Here is an 18,823-nt window from a genome sequence, read left to right on the forward strand (position 1 = left end):
AAAAGAACGGAGCAATTCGACAACCTTCCAAGGAAATTTTTTTTTTTTTTTAAGTGTTTTTGAGCAAGGTAAGTAAATTTCTGTTCCAGAAGCCATTTCCGGATATAAGGCATTATTTTTATTTAATATAAATCAAATCATGCATCATTTTAAGCCGTTATCTATCTGTCTTTGAAAAGTTAGTATTGTTTTCTGAGTCAGTTTTAAATGATGTCCCCATCTGCATGCTGCTGTTACAACCAACACACTTTCGGTATTATATGTTTACAGAACGTCATCTAAAGAAAAACAAGACGGTTTGTACCCATGGAGATCACAGAGAGGGCTTCAGATTTGGAGATTAGGGACACTAGATGGTGTTGAGAACCATCTACATGTGGTGTCCTTTTGGAGAGACCCTGGGCATTTAAAATGGTGTTTAAATGCATACAATGCAGAATATTTACCTTGAAAATATATATTTTTTTAACTACCAATGCTAAGGCATATCTGGCAATGTCTGAGAAATTTACTGATAGAAGACTTCTTTGATGGTAAACAGGACCACAGCTAGGCTAAAAAATCCTGCATAGTATGCCTTTAAAATTTTTTAAATAAATGATTCTTACTCATCAGCACGTTTGACTTTTTATTTTCAGTGTTTAACGTTAAATGTGTACTGCTAATTTGCTTGCTGCATTGACAAAGGATCATCATCTGGATGCTCCAAACGATTAATGGAAAAGAAATAGCCACCTGGTCATGGGCATTTATAATAAGAACACGCCAGACTGGTATGTGTGGTAGGCTATTTGCTTTGAAAAAACTTACTTGGGCGTTAAGAAAAGAACAAATGCAGCTTTCCTCCTTGGATTGGATGCCACCACAACTCACTTCACGGTAAGTTAGGAAGCTGCTTATGCGTCACTGTGTGTGCCTTTTTTTCTTAAATAAAGCACCCTGCTTCATTATCTGAAAATGTGGCTGGTCTCACATTACCACTGGAAATGTGTTTCCTGGACTAACATTATTGTGTGCAGACAAAATTCTCCACTATAAAACATTTTAATTTACTGTTGCAATAATTGTGTCCCTCTGTTACAATTACACCATCCAGGTCATATGATTGTAACATCGGACTACTTGTGCTTTGATTTAAATTGTATCTGACTTGATTAAGTTATGAATGTAATTGAAACAGGTAATGGCTTTCATGGTGAATTTCATAGTGCTAGGCTAAATATTTTCTGAGTAAATGAGTAAAATCCGTGGGATTTCATGCACTACAGTTTACACTAGAGTTTACAGAGAATGGCGCGATAAACAAAAAAACACACGAGCGGTCGTTCTGTGGGGGAATACTTTGTCCATTCTCCCGACTTCTCTAATTGCCAGACTCGTTCAGATTAAGAGCAGGGCCACAAACACTCAAATAACAGCCGATCGTAACACTGGTGCACAGAAGGGCATCTGCAGCGGACGGGCTGCAGCAGCAGTAGACCACACCAGGTTCCATTCTTCTCAGCTAAGAACAGGAAGATGAGGCTTCTGTGGACACGTGATCACCAGAACTGGAAGACAGTGGATTGAATAAACTTCTGCAATGACGTGCAGGTGTGGACAAAATGGCTGCCTTGAACAGCACAAATCCATGGCAGTGATTCGGTTTACTCCAGTGACCTGCCCAGTCTCCAGTTCTCAATCCAACAGGAACACGCACCACGCCAATCTAAGATTTTCTCAGCTTCACAGTTCCAGTTTTCCAAGAGGTGACATCATTCTAGAGTATTCATCAGAGTATTCAACCTTGCACCGAATGTAAATTGTAAAATGATTATTGTTATTTCAGGACTTTTTCCTGGAAGCTACCCATCCCCCAGTTAAATATAAACTGTTCAAGGTATTAGCTTCATGAATGTAGATATTTTTGGTGGAGTACTATTTTCGCTAAACGCTCACCCAAATTGGACACTTCGGATTTTAGCGAAAGGTTGGTGGAAAATCAATGGAGGTACTAATTGTTGTAAATGTGTTTATATTGCTAGTACTGCACAGATCCCGACACTCCAGGATGGGGGTTTATCCCATTTTCGTCCGTCTGCTGGATTCATTGCAGTGCGCTCCTCCCTGCAGGCTGAACAGGATGCGCCACCCAGCGGCCGTAGAACTTTCTGGAACACGCGAGCCCTCGTCCACCGCCGACACGGTTCGCGTGACGCAGCAGAACCTGTGGAAAAAAAAAAAAAGAGATTGACGTTCGGTCATTTGTAAAGAGCGGAGTTGGTGTGTGCTTGGGGCCCCCAATAAAAAAAAAAAGTAGCGTTCGTTTGGCGTGTATCCCGGGCGGTGTGGGGGGGGGAGGGGAAGGGGGAGGACGTAAATCGGGGAGGGGGGGGGGGGAGGCTGGAGCACAGAGAGAGGGGTGGGGAAGCGCTGATTCAAAGCGAAATCAATAGCAGCTGCGCAGGCCCTCCCCACCCTGAGAACACACCCCTTTCGGGAACGCTTAAATCATGGATTGGGTGGGGGGGCGGGCGGGCGGGGGGGGAGGGGGGGTGATGACCTCAACAAGAAAATATTCTGTTAGAAAAGCATGTGAGGGAGAAACAGCAAATGGGATGGACAGAGGTTTGATTCGCGGCCCCACGTTTATGGGTGCCTCCCCCACACACAGCCCGACCCCCCATTTAAAGCACGATCGTGGGCCGTTTCTTTTGCACTGGGCCGGGGAAGACCTGATTGTGGAGAAGCGGACATTTTTCTGAGCGATGTAAATGGGCTTTAATGAGCGCAGGGGTCCGTGTGCTGTTGCTATGCACCATTTCACCCTTAAGACTGAATATTTAGGCTCAGAGTCGTTGTGATTGATCGGACTGTGAAAATCAAAAGGTCAGATTGGCCACTGGGAACGTCCCAGAAACATCTCTGTTTTCATCTCATTTATCTGAACAGCTAATGCTCAGCATGCAGTCAACTCGCATGCAGAGACCGCTCACAACTTCTAACTCTAGTTTCTCCCCCCCAATGATTATGAAGCATTAGTATGTTTTCCAGGTGATTGACAGGTGCTCTGGAGGGCACAGATAGCCAGCTTTTCGAAAAACATGCATTTGAAATATGTATTTGCTTCTTATTGTATTTGGAGTATATCTATGTGTCTTTCCTCTTTTTTCAATATGATTTATACATCTGTGCCACCTGCAGAACCTGTTTCTCCGCCATTTTTATTGAAGTTTATATCCATTTATTTGAGAGTGGTTTCATAGGAAGATGTGTGTGTGTTTATATGTGTGTGATTTTTTTGCCCATCCCTACTGGCCAGTTTTTAATTAAAAAAAAAAAATTAAAAATCAGACGGTGCGGTACGGGAGAGAATGTTCTGAATGCAGAACACAAGCAAGAAGGCATGTGTCTGGCTGGAAATATTTCTGTCATGTTGACCTGGGACCTCCCGGGTGGTGCTGTGGTATTGAGGGTTGCCAGATAGTGGGACCGCTCGGCGGCCTGGCATCCTGCTATCGGTGCCTGTATATAAGAATTCACCGGCCTCCATCTGCTGTCTATCGTATGTATTTCTCCCGACAGAGACAAGTGGTGTGTTACAGACTGGGGAAACTGCTGTTAATTTAACGAACTGGCGGCCTGTTTGGTGATCTGCATGCTGAACACGGGCCAGTTTAAGTCAGACTGAATTTTGTGTTCTGTTCGAAAGTAATAGTTTTTTTTTTTTTTTTAAATCTACGTAACGTAACAAAGAATGAGGGCTTCTGACAGTTTAGTGAATAGATTTTTTCTTTTTTTTTTTTTTGAAAAGGATGCTTTCCAATATCGTGCATCACGGGGAGCGCCCTGGCAGTCATAAAATGCTGACGGGATTTTGGGTGTTATCTGCAGCGTTCAGGGACAACGAGTTAACAAAGCCGAAGGAACGACCAGCCCCTGCTAATCGTAGAAATTTGAAGGGAAGGGGTTCAGTGGAGCGTTAAGCCTTACCCTGGTTCCTGGCTGTGTTTAGTAAATAGTGTTGGTTTTTTTGGGGGGGGTTGATTAGGGTCCTCGTGGATGTTCTGATTGGCTGAAGATCCTGGCCCTTAATTAAGTCTAAAGCACCGAAAGCCTTTGTTTTCAGCCCGCTCTGAGAGAGCGGCGCAAGATCACTTCCAGATGCTGGGTCCGGGACTGCACCACTACTGAGGCCTGAACTCAAAAAAGAAGAGAAGAGAAAAGAAAAGAAAAGAAGAGGCAGTGCATAATGAATGCCACGTGTAGTTTTCCCCTTCTTTTTGTTCAATTTACACGTAAATATTCGTTCAGTTTATTCATTTGTCCCTCGTTTGTGAATCACTTCTTCACAGTTCCTTTCAGTCCGAGTTGTGTTTAGTGTCATGCATGGAGATGGGTGATTCAAAGACTGTTGCCCAGAATAGCCATCTATAAGGTCTCCTCACACTAATGCCATATTATCACAGATGGAATGGAAATACAAATATATAATATTTTTATCTTATTCATAATATAATTATAATTTGAAATACTAGAAAGGAGCATATTTTAAATATATATTGTAAATATCTAAATATTAATTTATATATATATACATTTTAAATCATCAATGTATTTGGATATTCAGACATTTAAATGTCATTGAACACAAAACAACAGTGTTAAGACCATTACAATCACATTAAATATTAAAGTTACTTCTAAATATCAGGTCCAGAACAATTGTTTGAAAGAGGTATAATTACTGTACAGCTGTTTTGAATAAACCATTTTCCGAGCCACTGAAGAAATTGGTAATGACAATACAGAAAACATAAAAAAGTAAAAGTAACAAAAGGTATTTGCCCCCTCCCCTTCCTATTCTTTTAGGGGCAAAATATTGGGGTTATACCCATTTGAAATAGCTAGTCAACCTCTGAGTGTATGTCTGAGTCATCCAATTGTTTTAAAGGACATTCGTGTTAAAACTGTAGATTTTCCAGTTTAATTCTAGCCTTGGTCCTCCACTGCACGAGCTGTCATCACAGCTGGTCTCTTTAAACAACTCTGCAAAAAGCACACGCCCACATTAAGGGATCATCACTAAAGTGGCGTCCACTTTTCACACGTCCTACGAACGAATGAAATGCATCTCTAGCCTGATTTGCAGGTTTGAGCAGCCAGGGATCGCACAGGGAAACAATATTTAACTTCACAAGGTCATGGAAAAGAGTCTCTTCACACATTCTGCTGATAGGAATCTGAGCTGAGATTGCACCGGATAAACAAGCTGTGTTTTTATATTAGTTAATAGTAAACCGGGGCCTGGTAGCAGTTTTCTAAGGCTTGAAATCTAGGGATTGAACTCCTGTTGGAGATTTTGGACTGACGTGTTAGCGCTTTCCACCACCGCCATCAAAACACCAAATGAGGGACTAACTTTTGGAAGAATGGCGTTCCATTCCTTGGGTAGAGTTCCAGAAACTTGTAGAATCTATGCCAAGGCACATTGAAGTGGTTCTGGTGGCTTGTGGTGGCCCAACAACTTACTAAAACACCACGTTTGTTTTTCCTTTAATTTGTTACCTGTCTGTATGTTCTCTTACACTGTGGATGAATCTAATGTAATGTAATGGCCAGTGTTTATGGAGGCTGTTTTCCCAACCAATTATTCTAGCTTCAATTTTTTTGAATCGCTGTCGTTCAGCAATGCTGGTTTGTGCCATTATCAGGCCGCATCTTGAAAGTGTCAGTTTGCGAGACTGGTTTCCAGTAACCAACCACGTTTTGTTCCGTTTCAGCCCACCAAATTTTTAGGTCAGTGGTTGAGTTGGTTTTAATTCTACAGATGGAGGAACGTGGTGTAAATCAGGCACTTGCTGTTCCGAAACGATGTGACTAAACAGTCCTCCATTTAAAATAAAAATTAAAAAAAATCGCTTCCTCAGATCCATTTGTTGATTTGTTCGTGCTCTCCCACAGACTTGTTAGACCTACTCGGATGTTTCGTGTGGAAAGCTCTCCCCAAAGCGATATTAAAATGGTGATTTGTCCTGGGAGCAAACGAGTCGACGCTGGCTTCCTGCTAGGCTGCTTGATGAGTGTCGCTCATGGCCGCAAACAAACCGTTTCCAGCATTAATTCCGCCCAAGGTGATCTGGATGTGTCTGTCCAGATTAGATACCCATAATGCATTTTGTGTATCATCACCTAACCACGAATGTGATTGCCAGCTATTTTCTGTGTATGTTGACATGTGCAAAAGACAACTTGTAAGTATTACAATTTGGAAACTGATAACTTTTTTGGCGTTTTGTCAAAGAACTGTAAATTGCCAAAACAACCTTTTGTTTTGGATAATTCAATTCTCTGCCGCAACCACAATATGATGTGATGTGACAGTGGTCTGATCATCTGGCATAGGCAGACCCTCTCTGCTATGCCTGTTTGCCTGTACACATTTACTACCCTGCGCGGGGAACTCCCAATTTGTTATTAATTAGATGACTAAGAGTGCACAATAATTAAATATACCTGTTTTTAGATTAAATAATTTGGGGGCACAGGTTATACCTCGTGTGGGTAGGACGGTACGCCCTTTGCCATTTGGAGCCCAAGATTGTTTTTCTGCTTCACTGTTGCCTAAAACTTCTAAATGACTCAGACCTCATTTGTGACAAAAAAATAATAATAATTCACAACACAACATTACAAACCAAGACTCTAAATGTCTATGTGTAGAAGAAGAAAAAGTAGGCTAACCACATCATCTCAAGAAAGGAAATACTGGGCGTGATGAAAACTGAAGCAGGCTGTGTCGCTTGTAATGTGTCTCACCTTCCCCTCCTGTGAAAAACTCCAGTTCTGCACAGCAAAATATTAAAAAATCTGGCACGAGCGTAACGGCCACCGTGGCCTAGTGGTGTCGTCTTCGGTTTGCGATGCAGCGCGTTCAGGGTTCGAGCCTTGTTCTTGGCCTCTTTTTCGCTTGCGGTTCTCTGTTCTCATCTTCCTCTACCATCTGAAACGTCTCTGCCTCGGCTCGATTGCGGGTGGCGCAAGGGTACTGTCGCCATCTTTGGAACCCAAGCTTCGGTGTTCAAATCTCGCGTCTACTTTAGATATTCTTGTGTTGTTGGGTTCTCATCTTCTGTTACCCGATGCAGCACCCTTGGTTCTGTTGCCTGACTGGTGGCGTAGCGGTACTGTCGATGTCTTTGAATGCGAAGCTCGTGAGTTCGAACCCGCATGTTCCATTTGGTTTTTCTTGGGCAACTCTTGGGTCTCACTGGTTCTTCTACCCTCTGCAGCCCTGGAGCCAGAGGTCGGCAGTGGCTCAGCGGGTAAGTTTGCCGGTCTCAACAATTCTGAAATTGTGGGTTCAAGCCCCACTCCTGCAATGTGCCTTTGTCTAATCCCTGTTTCTCATCCACAGGTCCTGATGCGTGAGCGGATCCTGACGGTGTCCTTGGTGGTGCGGTGGCGGCAGCGGCGGAGAGGTAAGTTGGGGGGGAGGGGTAGAAGGGGGGCGCTGGCCCCCCGGAGGAGTGGAGGAGGAACAGTGGGGGTATTAGAGCAGGGGAGAAGAGAGAGGGGGAAATCTTACATTTCTGGTCTTTGCTGGCCGGCCCCCCTCCCTATATAGAAATAATATAACTATTTGGGCCTGTGGGCCAGTTCAAAATGTAAGATGCCCCCTCTCTCTTCCCCCCCTGCTCCAACACCCCCACCGTTCCTCCTCCACTCCGCCGGGGGGCCAGCGCCCCCCTTCTACCCCTCCCACCAACTTACCTCTCCGCCGCCGCACCCTCTCGGACACCGTCTGGATCTGCTCACGCATCAGGACCTGTGGATGAGAAACAGGGATTAGACAAAGGCACATTGCAGGAGTGGGGCTTGAACCCACAATTTCAGAATTTCTGAGACCGGCACACTTACCCGCTGAGCCACTCCAGCACCCAAGCTACCCACCTCTTATTCTGCATTATAAAGCGTACAGTGTGAAACATCCAAGACAAACATAAAGGGGACCCGGGAATCGAACCGGGAACCTTGGCATTGAAAGACGACGACGATACCGTTGCGCCACCTACATCGTCGTAGACACACGGCTGCTTCAGAGGGTAGAAGAAGATGAGATCACAGACACCCAAGACACACCTGAATGAGATGCAGGAAACGAACACAGAACACAGAAACGCTTTCAGGTGCGCATGATGGTGATTAGACATTCCTTGGGGCGGGCGCGGTCTGGAGCCTATCCAAGCATGCAGTGAGTGAGATGCGGGATTGTACTCTCAACAGGTCTCCAATCCATTGCAAGGCAGGCCCACACACCACTTAAGTTTCACTTAACCACCGTGCCGTCCCAAACATGTTTATTTCAAAGTGACACACAACAATATAAAATGCATACAAATAGTCATTAGGCACTGGGTGTGATAGGAGTGGACCAAAGTTGAGCCTAAAATTGGGCGCAGCATTAAAATTGGTGTATTAATCCAGTAATGTTTTCTCAGATTCATACCTTTCCACAATTAAGATAATTAAAAAGCTGTTTACATAAGAACTTCCCTAGTTTGAGTATTGCCTTAATCTGGTTCAACTCTGATTTTAGTGTGCATGTATATCCGAGATCTGCGTTTTTCTGCGCTTAAATGGTGATTAATGGCAAGTGAGCGGATGAGAGGCTGCTCTGTTGCGAGTGCGCTTTTTTTCCACAAGAGAGAGCCAAATCTATTGACTTGTACCCTGCAATAATTCAGCCAGTGCATTTTTGCATGAGCTCTTCCTAGTCGTTTAATACAGATGCTCCGACTTAAATTTACATTTTCCCCATAGGGATTTAATTTTTTGCCGAAAATAAGGTCTGTGGTTAACGTAAGTCTAGGAGAGGTCCATGTTTTGTTCTACAAGATAAATTACAACCATTATTATCACCACCGTGGATTTCTAAGCTGTTACGTGCTTTTAATAAGTAAGTTGCTATATTGAAACGAATTACTATTTAATTAATTAAATTAATACACACAAACGTTCTTCACAATTATTTGTTGTCATGAAAAATGGACCACTTATATTGCTTTATTTTTCTATAAATTTATCAAATAAAATTAAACGAAATTTTACAAAAAGATCCATACGTTTAACTATGAGGTAAACATTTTGCGGAATGCGCAATGTAGCTCCAGTGCATAAAATGGACAGAGAACCTAAGAAATGACCATTATCCCCTTTATTCAATTGATTACGTTTTGACCAACCGTGACGCATTATTTGTATTTTTGAAAGCACTTATGGGATTTGTAGTCAGTAAGTAGTTGTGATCACTAAATCGGATCTGACGTTGGACTTCGAAAGGCCATGTGCTGCACAACAACAGTGCTCGACCGAAAGGTAAATACATGTTTTGTTGCAAACCAAAGTTAACTGTGTAATGGTTGCCAGCTAACTTGAACTTTACTTGGAAATACACTTCTCTTTGATGTCCGATGTTGTCCTTACATTGCATCAATAAACGAGTAAGCTAGCGAGCTGTGTAGATAACATTAACTAGATAGCCAACCAGCTACTTAACGTAAGCGAACTAGTTTGTTGTAAGCAGCCATGCCACTCCACTCCTGTTAATGTGGCTAATGTTTTATGCTTCTGGTCACGTCGTGAAGTATGCAAGTCTTTTGAGAGAGTTTTTTGTTTAAATCATTCTCGTTATATGCCACTGTCAGTTTAGCTAACTAAACATGATGGCAGGCATGTTTGCTTTCTCTGGCTGTCCCTCTAATTTATATAAATTGGATAGCAGGCATGTTTACAGTGATGCACTTCAGTTAGCAGCAATAGCTAGCTGGTTTCCTTGGCTGAATTGATTGGTCTGATATTTTTGTGACTACAGCTTACAGTTAATGTACGGATTTGGCTAAATGTTGCATCTGTCGTGTCAGGCATTATTCCATCATTATGTTCCAGACTTTCCAGATTTCATACCGTCTTATTATTACTGTGGTCAAATATAAGTACTGTACGTATAGTGTATGTTGTACGTACAGTAGTGGTCACAACTGACAGCCCTGTTTCGTGCCTGGATGTAGATTGAATGGATGTGAAATTGTGCCATTTGTAGATATAGAGACTTGTGGATTGTTACATGAAATATTTATATATTTTATGAACTTGGTCTGATTGTGAGTATATATTGTTGTTATTTTCATTCAATGTCCAGGCCACATACTGCTGCAGAAAGGGTACTGTTTTGTTTGATGAATATGGTTGCACACACACACACACACACACAGAGTCTCTCCTCTCTCTTTCACACACACACACACACAGAAGACTCTTCTCACTCTCCCTCTCAAACACGCACACTCAGACACACACGCACACACACATACACGCAGAAGACTCTCCTCTGCCACATACACACACACACAGACACATGTGCATTGCACACGCACAAACACAGACACACAGTCTCTCCTTCTCTCATTCTCTCCTCTCACAACACAAAACATTTTCTCTTTCTCTCTCACACTCACACAACACATTTTCTCAACACACACACGCCTCCTCTCTTCTTCTCTCCTCCACAACACACAGTCTCTCTTTCTCTCATACACACACACACACACACACGCCGTCTCTCCTCTCTCTCTGTCTCTCACGCACACACACACACACACACAGTCTCTCCTGTCTCTCTCACACACATGCACACAGACACATATATATGCCCACACACACACACACATATACACAGTCTCTCTCTCTTTCTCTCATACACACACAGTCTCACCTCTCTCTCACACACAATCTCTCCTCTCTCTCTCTCTCTCTCTCTCTCTCTCTCTCACACACACACGCACACACACAAGGAAAGAACATGTCCATGCATTACCATAATATGTAGATTGTTTACATATCTTTGATTATGAATTCGTTGTATTGCACTTCCCATTTCTCCAGGTTAGCGAATCAATAGGTGTCACCGTAATCTTAATTTGATATTGTATTTGTATTATTTATTTATTTATTATGCATGCTTAAACTGAGCCCAACTTTGTTTGCAGGAAGCTGTAGTTTACAGGGGTGTGCATCAGTGGAATTGGTGCAGGGAGCTACAGGTGAAGGGTTTGCTTCCCTCTGCTGGACAAGAAATGACATTACAGCAGAGCAAGTCGGGCTTAAAAAGTTCTGCACTCCTTCGTTATGATCAAAAATATTTTTTGTATGAAGATTTTTAATGCTGCGCACAATTCAAAATAATAAATATTTACTGAAATTAAAACTGTTCTTATTGTGTATTTTTTATTGAGCAATGACAGCACATCTTTCAAAGATTAATGAAACTGCAGAACATACACTGAGTTATCTTTCATTAAATAAAAATAATGTGCATTTACAAGCCCTGTCCCCAGCACACATCCACAGCACTTCATGAAAGCAGAGGAGATCAGTGTTCTCAGAAATGTAGTACCGGCTAGCTTAACCATCTCATTTTAATCACGGTGAAGGAAAACATTCAAAGGCATCATTTTAAACCAACTAATTACCTGCAGGCACACCTTTACCCCAGTAATTAGATCATCTGATTGGATGGGACTTCAAATCACTTGTTCAATACACAAATAAACACAGCACAAGCATTCCTTACATATAACAAAAGCTTCACAAAGTAGCTTACATACGATATGCTGTGGGTTTATATTTCGCCACAGTCTCTTCTTCGTGTTTTAGGGACATAATTCTACGTGTTTTACATTTTAAAACACTTTAAAAGAAAGCAAACACATATTAGAGTTTTTAATGAAAGTGTTTGTGTTAAAGCTATACGCATGATGACTTCTCTTGTCTGGCCTTGCCTGTCTGCTCAAGAGGGAGAGCACCTGCTCTGGATCTGTGACTCAAGGCTGACCTCTTCCTGTTTATGTCTGTATAAACCTTGATGAGCTCTGTGGTGCAGGGAACAGGACCTCACTCCACAAAGCAGAAGGATGTAAGTTCAATTTCCCTCCCTCTCCTTTCCCCCCACCCCCTGAACCCTGCCCCCTCCTCCCACAGAGACTCCAAAACCATATCAAAGATAATTGTGTCGTGAAAATTGTCGTCTTTGGATGCGGAGTTATTCGGTTAATTCAGAGCTCTTCCCAATTTTTGTCCCTCTGGGCTCATCTTCTTCTATCCAAAAAATCACCGCCGAACTCGTTAATCCCACCGTGGCTTAATGGTAGTGTCTCCGCCTCTGGCTACAGAGGTACAGAGTTCGAGCCCAGCTCTCTCCTTTTGACTCTCTTCATCTATAAATCTCATCCGATTGACAATGTCTCTGTAGAGCACTGGAAACTACCGACTGAGAACCCAGACATGATGGTGGTGTAGTGGCATTGACATGGGGTTTGAATGCTGAGGTTGAGGGTTCAAGCCCCGATTCCTCCTCTTCCCTTTTCCATTTCTGAGGAGTCAGCTTCTTGATTTCACTGCAAGAAAGACAAGCAAACACGTCAAAGTTGCGGTGGCAGAGAGGAATGGTCCTTGTTTCACAGCGCCAAGGTCTGGGGTTCAATCCCCCCTCTCTCCTTTCAGTTTGTGCAGCTTTTGTCCATTGTTCTGTTTAAATGCGCAAAAAAATGAGCGACAAATGCGAAGGAGTATGTGGCGTAGGGGGCTGAACCGATCCTCAGGAGGTAGAGGTTGATGGTTCGATTCCCCGAGACCGCACCTGAGCAACGTCGGTGGTCCCCAAGGGCGGGGGAGGTGTGTGTGTGGTGTGAGTGGAGGGGTAGGCAATCTGGCCCCCCGAAAATTCCGAGAATGCAACATGGGGGTTATAATATTTTTTTGCAAATTTCAAAATTTTCTGAAGGTAAAAAAAAAAAAAAAAATTTGACTGGGCCCCACTCTCCATTAGTGCATTACTACTGACAGTCCCCCATACTACTACGCAATCAAATGAACTCATTTGATTGCAGAAAGGTAGCAGTATGTAAGACTGGCAGTAGTAATACACTAATATATGCCAAATGTGGTGCACAGAAACAAAAACAAACAAAACCAAACTCATGCTTACACAGTGCCTCCATTTGGGGACTTCCTGCTTCTGCAGACAAGCTGGAGAGAAAAAAGGGGGGGGAATGTTTAAAATAAAATATAATCAAAATATGTTACATATGAACATACATTATGTAAATGAAAACAGAGGCATTAACAATCTTTGTTAAAAGATGGTTGGAAAGACTGCATTGGTGGAATTAGTTCAGGGTGCTACAGGTGAATGATTTTCTGGACAAAAAATGGAATTACAGCAGAGCAAGTAATAGAACCCCACCATAACATGAAAGTCTATTTTTTAAAGGCTGACAAATACATGCAGATTTTTTCTGTTACCCACAATTTTCCCTGGGGGGTGAATTTAAGTTCTACTGACTATGACTGAACACAACATAAAACAGACACTCTTGCTCAGTGTCAGTATCTGTTCTGATAAAGAACACGAGCAGATCATTTCACACAGAAATGTCTATGGCTTCCAGGACTCTATTAAGCAGCTCTCCCCAAATGTTTCTCCCCAACTGCCTTCCTGAGAAAAGCTCACATTTCACGCTACATTCTAATTGTCCAAATGGCCACCTGTAGAAGCCCCCACCACCACCAAGAGACCCCCCCCCCCCTTCTAATGGGACAGGGGAGCTGCATGGCCCCCCTCCTCTCCCCAGGCACAGGAGAGCTAGCAGAACTGGTGACAGTGAATCCGGGACTGTGTACAAACCACAACACCCTTACGACTGTATCTATTGTACACGTTCCCCCGCACGGATATAAGATGGTGGCCCACAGGCACATTGGCAGTAGAATGGATCATAGTGAAGAGCTCAGTGACTTTTAACATGGCACTGTCATGCCACCTTTCCTTACAAGTCAGTTTGTCAAATTTATGCCCTGCTAGAGCTGCCCTGCTGAACTATAAGTGCTGTTATTGTTGAAGTGGAAATAGAAGCAACAACAGCTCAGCCTTGAAACAGGTAGGCCACCGAGGACAGATATTTACACGCTACGTGAGCTGTTGAGTGTGTGTGGGTGTTTGTTTGTGTGTGTGTGTCTGTGTGTGAGTGTGTGAGAGACAGGACAGACTGTGTGTGTGTATGTGGGTGTATGACAGAGAGACAGTGTGTGTATGTCCATGTACGTGTGCGTGAGAGAGAAAGAAGAAACTGTGTGTGAGAAAGGAATAAAGAGAGAGGAGAGACTGTGCATGTATGTGTCTGTGTGTGTGCTGGTGCATATATATTTGTGTGTGTGTGTGTGCATATATGTGTGTGTGCGTATGTGAAAGAGAGAGAGAGAAAAGATTGTGTGTCTGTGTGTGTGTATATATAAATGTGTGTGTGTGTCTGAGTGTGTGTGTGTGTGAGAGAGAAAGACAGAGTCAGAGTAAATAAATATTATTTTAACAATCCACACGTCTCTATATCTACAAACGGCATAATTCACATCCATTCAATCTACATCCAGGCACAAAACAGGGTTGTCCATTGTCACCACTATTACTTAAGCTAGCAGTAGAACCACAAGCCTGCAAAATCAGAATATTAGATTCCACCACCAGTTTACAAATCAGCAATCAAGAACACAAACTATCCATGTATACAGATGACATAATATTGTATAAATCCAAGGAATCACAAAAAGATATAACAACTGCTAGGGGTATCAGCCTAACGGGGATAATGCAACAGACAGGCCTAATAGCAAAATGGCAACTCTAATCATGCCTCCGTCTTTCTGCTGCCGCGGAATATACACGGCATTGACAGAAAGCACAAAAGCAAGTGAGCTCTCTGCAGCGCTGCTCAGAGGACGCGACCCCGGACCCTGCCGAGTATTGTGATGTCACAATAGACTCAATTAGTTTTTGGATCGATACACATGTGCCAAGCAACAGAGTTGAACACAGCCCGACCAAAAGCCTTCAATAGAAACGTGAAAGATAAACTCAGTGCGCGTTCAACTGCTTTCAAACCAGCCGACGGCTCCTTGTACAAAAAACCTGATCTTGAGAAAAGTATCAGGGTTACCAAGCAACAGTACTAACAGAAACTAGAATGCCAGTTAAGTGCACAGGACCCTAGGCGACCGTGGAAAGGCTTAGGAGCTGTTACCAGTTACCTCTTATGAAACAGCCGTTCTGTTCTCCCCACCGACATTTACCACTCCAGAGCGCGCTCACGTGCGCGCTCAGGATTGTGAACGACTCCAGCCATCCAGCCTCTGAGCTGTTTGCCCCCTTGCGGACAGGGAAACGATACCAGTCTATTAAAGGAGTAACATGGTGGTTGAATGTGACGCCAGTTGTCTTTAGGCAAAAACAAAACAAATCTGCATTATTTTTATTTATTTATTATTCAGTAATTTAAATGTATTTTAAAACGTATTTTTCTAAGCCTAAATTCCCCACTACAAAAGTTGATCCGAACTGTCTGGGCGTGGTAATGAGAACTGTCAGTTAGCTATGATTGACAGACCGTGCCCCGTTACCATAGCTGCCTCCATGATAAGCGATGATACATGATATTCCTATTTTTCCACAATACAAACTTCTCAAACGCTGTAGCTGTGGAGAACATTCGCAAGTTTCAAACTTGCGCCACATTTCTCGACAGGGGTTTACTCGGGAAATTAAGTCCAACGTCTGATCGGCTTCAGCATTTGCGCCTAGTTAACTACATATTCCTAAAGCGCTTTCAAAAACACAAATTACGTCACGATTAGTCAAACCGTACTTACTATAGTAAAGGGGAAAACAATTTCGTTTTACGCTTTTTCTTTGGTGTTAGGTTTTCCCCGCCATTGCGCTCGTGCTCCTGAGTGGAGTTTTTTTACGGTCTATGACTTCAGGGAGATTTTAACGTCGCTAAGCGTGAATTTGACTAGCTAATTCACATTCTGGTAACTTTTTCCTCTTACATGTCTATAGAAATACAGAGCAGCACTGGTTTTGGCAACGTTTTAGTTCATAAACCATGGCTACAAGCGTAAACTCTTGGAGTTCTGAAGGCACAGGAACCCATTCGGTCAATGAAATGACATGGTGACAACCGTGTTCCCGCTCTATCCTGGCACGTCAACGTAGTGAGAGCATCCAGTGTTGCCTCCTTCGTTCTACAGTACAGGTAGGCAGACAAGGAGCGACTCTCAAAAACAGTTTGAATAAAACAAATTTCACTCAAGCAACGGTTAATATCATGATGTTAATTAACATTACGGCTGTTTCCTCGGTAGATTCGGTCGGGTCTAGTGAATTCCATATATGTTGAATTAAAACACACTCGGCACTGAAAGCAAGGATTAGTTCAAACCGCTTTAATACAGAGTTTTAGCGCTTTAGTACAGTCTGTAGGAACGCAAAGATAGATTCCCATTTTGGGAATCTTATCTTTTACGCTCATTAACAAAGATACTTTTCCCCCAGTAACCTTGATATTTTAGTTTGTTAGCATGACTAAGATAAGACACCGGGCCCAATTGGTCTGCAGCACGAGAGAGAGAAAGTGGGAGAGAGGGGGCCCATCTCCTGTTTATGGAACCGTCCTGAACCTTTACAGAATTGCATTGAGTACTTCAAAGCACACGTCATTATCTCATTATCTGCTTGAGATTTATGCATTTTAATAAAGAGAATGTTCTCGTCTCACGCGAAGGTAGGAATATGAGAGTTAGTCATTACACATGAAAACTGTTAAAAGAATACATTTTTAATCACTTATATGTTAGGGTATATAATGTAAAACAATTATTTAAACAGCATATTCTTCTGTTCAGCGTATTACTCGTACACAAAAAGGTTCTGCACATTTTTTGCCATGACTAATGGACCACTTTATTTGCTTTATTTTTATATAAATTTATATAACGAATGCTTCCTGAAAATTAAAATTAATCAATTGTTTTCATCCGTTCAAAATTATGGAAATAGCAATGTAGCTCCAGTACATGAAATGCACTGAGAACGTTAAGAAAATAACTGTGTGTCCCCTTTATTCGAATAAATACGGTTTGGCAAACCGTGACGCAATTTTTGTATTTTTGAAAGCGCTTTTGGGATTTGTAGTCAATAAGTAGTTGTGATTGCTGAATCGGATCTGGCGTTGGACTTCATTTCCCGAAAAAGCCATTGTCGAAACGCCATGCGGTGCCGTCTGAAACTTGTAAATATTTCCACACAACAACTGCGCGACCGAAAGGTAGGTTTATTTTTTGTCGCACCGAAGTTAATGTATGATGATTGCCAGCTAACTTGAACTTTATTTGGAAATACACTTCGCGTTGATGTCCGATAATGTCCATACATTTAACCCAACTGGCGAGAAACAGTTTGCATCAATAAATGAACAAGCTAGCGAGCTGTAGATACCATTAACTAGATAGCAAACAAGCTAGCTGACGTAAGCAAACTAGTTTGTTGTAAGCAGGTATGCCACTCCCCTCCTGTTAATGTGGCTAATATTTAATGCTTCTCCTCGCGTCGTGAAGTCTGCAAATCTCTATGACAAAGTTCCGTTATACTCCATCATAAATGTGTCTTGTTTCCAGCCGCCTGTTCTATTATTTCAACATATGTTGGCTAGCATAAAAAAACAAAAAAACATTTCGATTCTTTGTTTTGAGTGAGATTTTATTTTTATTTATTTGTGTTGCTTAAATAATTCTCACGTTATAAGCCACTGTCCGTTTAGCTAACTAAACCTGATGGTCGGCATGTTTGCTTTCTCTGATTGTCCCTCAAATTTATATAAATTGTATAGCGGTCGTGTGTACAGTGATCCGCTTCTGTTAGCAGCAATATCTAGCTTGTTGCCTTGGCTGAATTGATTGGTCTGACATTTTTGTTACTACAGCTTACAGTACACTTACAGATTGTCAGGCGTTATTCCATCTTAATGTTCCAGACTTTATTATTATTGTGGTCATGTATACAGTAAGTACTGTACGTATAGTGTATGTTGTATGTACAGTAGTGGTGACAACGGACAGCCCTGTTTCATGCCTGGATGTATATTAAATGGATGTGATATTATGCCGTTTGTAGATATTGAGACTTGTGGATTGTTATATGAAATGTTTTCCTATTTTATGAATTTAGTCTGACACAGACACGCACGCACACACACTCACACACACACAGACACACAGTCTCTCCTCTCTCTTACACACACACACACACACACACACATATATGCACACACATACACACGTATACATATATATATATATATATATAGAATCACACACACACACACACACAGTCTCTCCTCTCTCTCTCACACACACACACAACCATATTTATATGCACACACCCCCCACACACACACATATATATATATATATATATATAGGCACACACACACAGTCTTTTCTGTCTCACACAGACACACATACACACACACATATATATGCACACGCATGCGCACACATACACTCACAGTCTTCTCTCTCTCTCTCACACACACACACAAAATCAAACTCTCCTCTCTCTTTCTCTTACACACACAACCATATTTATATGCACACACACCCCCACATATATATATAGATACACACACACAGTCTCTTCTGTCTGTCTCTCTCTCTCTCACACACACACACAGTCTTTTCTGTCTCACACACACACACACACACATTTCTATGCGCACACACACTTACAGACACAATGTCTCTCCTCTCTCTCTCTCTCACACACACACACACACACACACACGCACAGTCTCTCTCTCACACACACACTCGCAGTCTTCTCTCTCTCTCACACACACACACACACAAAATCAGACTCTCCTCTCTCTTTCTCTGTCACGCACACACAGACACACAG

General features: G+C 42.4%; 2 long non-coding RNA genes across 2 annotated transcripts; one reads left to right on the plus strand and one right to left on the minus strand.

The window, feature by feature from the left end:
* The first annotated feature begins 8,311 nt into the window (after positions 1-8,311).
* Positions 8,312-11,245, plus strand: LOC135246096 (uncharacterized). The gene is made up of 2 exons (XR_010327498.1): positions 8,312-9,357; positions 11,028-11,245. It is a non-coding gene; the product is annotated as an uncharacterized LOC135246096 (long non-coding RNA).
* A 1-nt stretch (position 11,246) lies between these two features.
* LOC135246093 (uncharacterized) lies at positions 11,247-16,195 on the minus strand. The gene is made up of 4 exons (XR_010327495.1): positions 15,546-16,195; positions 15,121-15,264; positions 13,025-13,065; positions 11,247-12,434 (listed from the first exon to the last, which is right to left on the minus strand). It is a non-coding gene; the product is annotated as an uncharacterized LOC135246093 (long non-coding RNA).
* Positions 16,196-18,823: the final 2,628 nt, after the last annotated feature.

This window comes from Anguilla rostrata, chromosome 19 (genome assembly GCF_018555375.3).
Source record: "Anguilla rostrata isolate EN2019 chromosome 19, ASM1855537v3, whole genome shotgun sequence".
NCBI classification, from domain to species: Eukaryota; Metazoa; Chordata; class Actinopteri; order Anguilliformes; family Anguillidae; genus Anguilla; species Anguilla rostrata.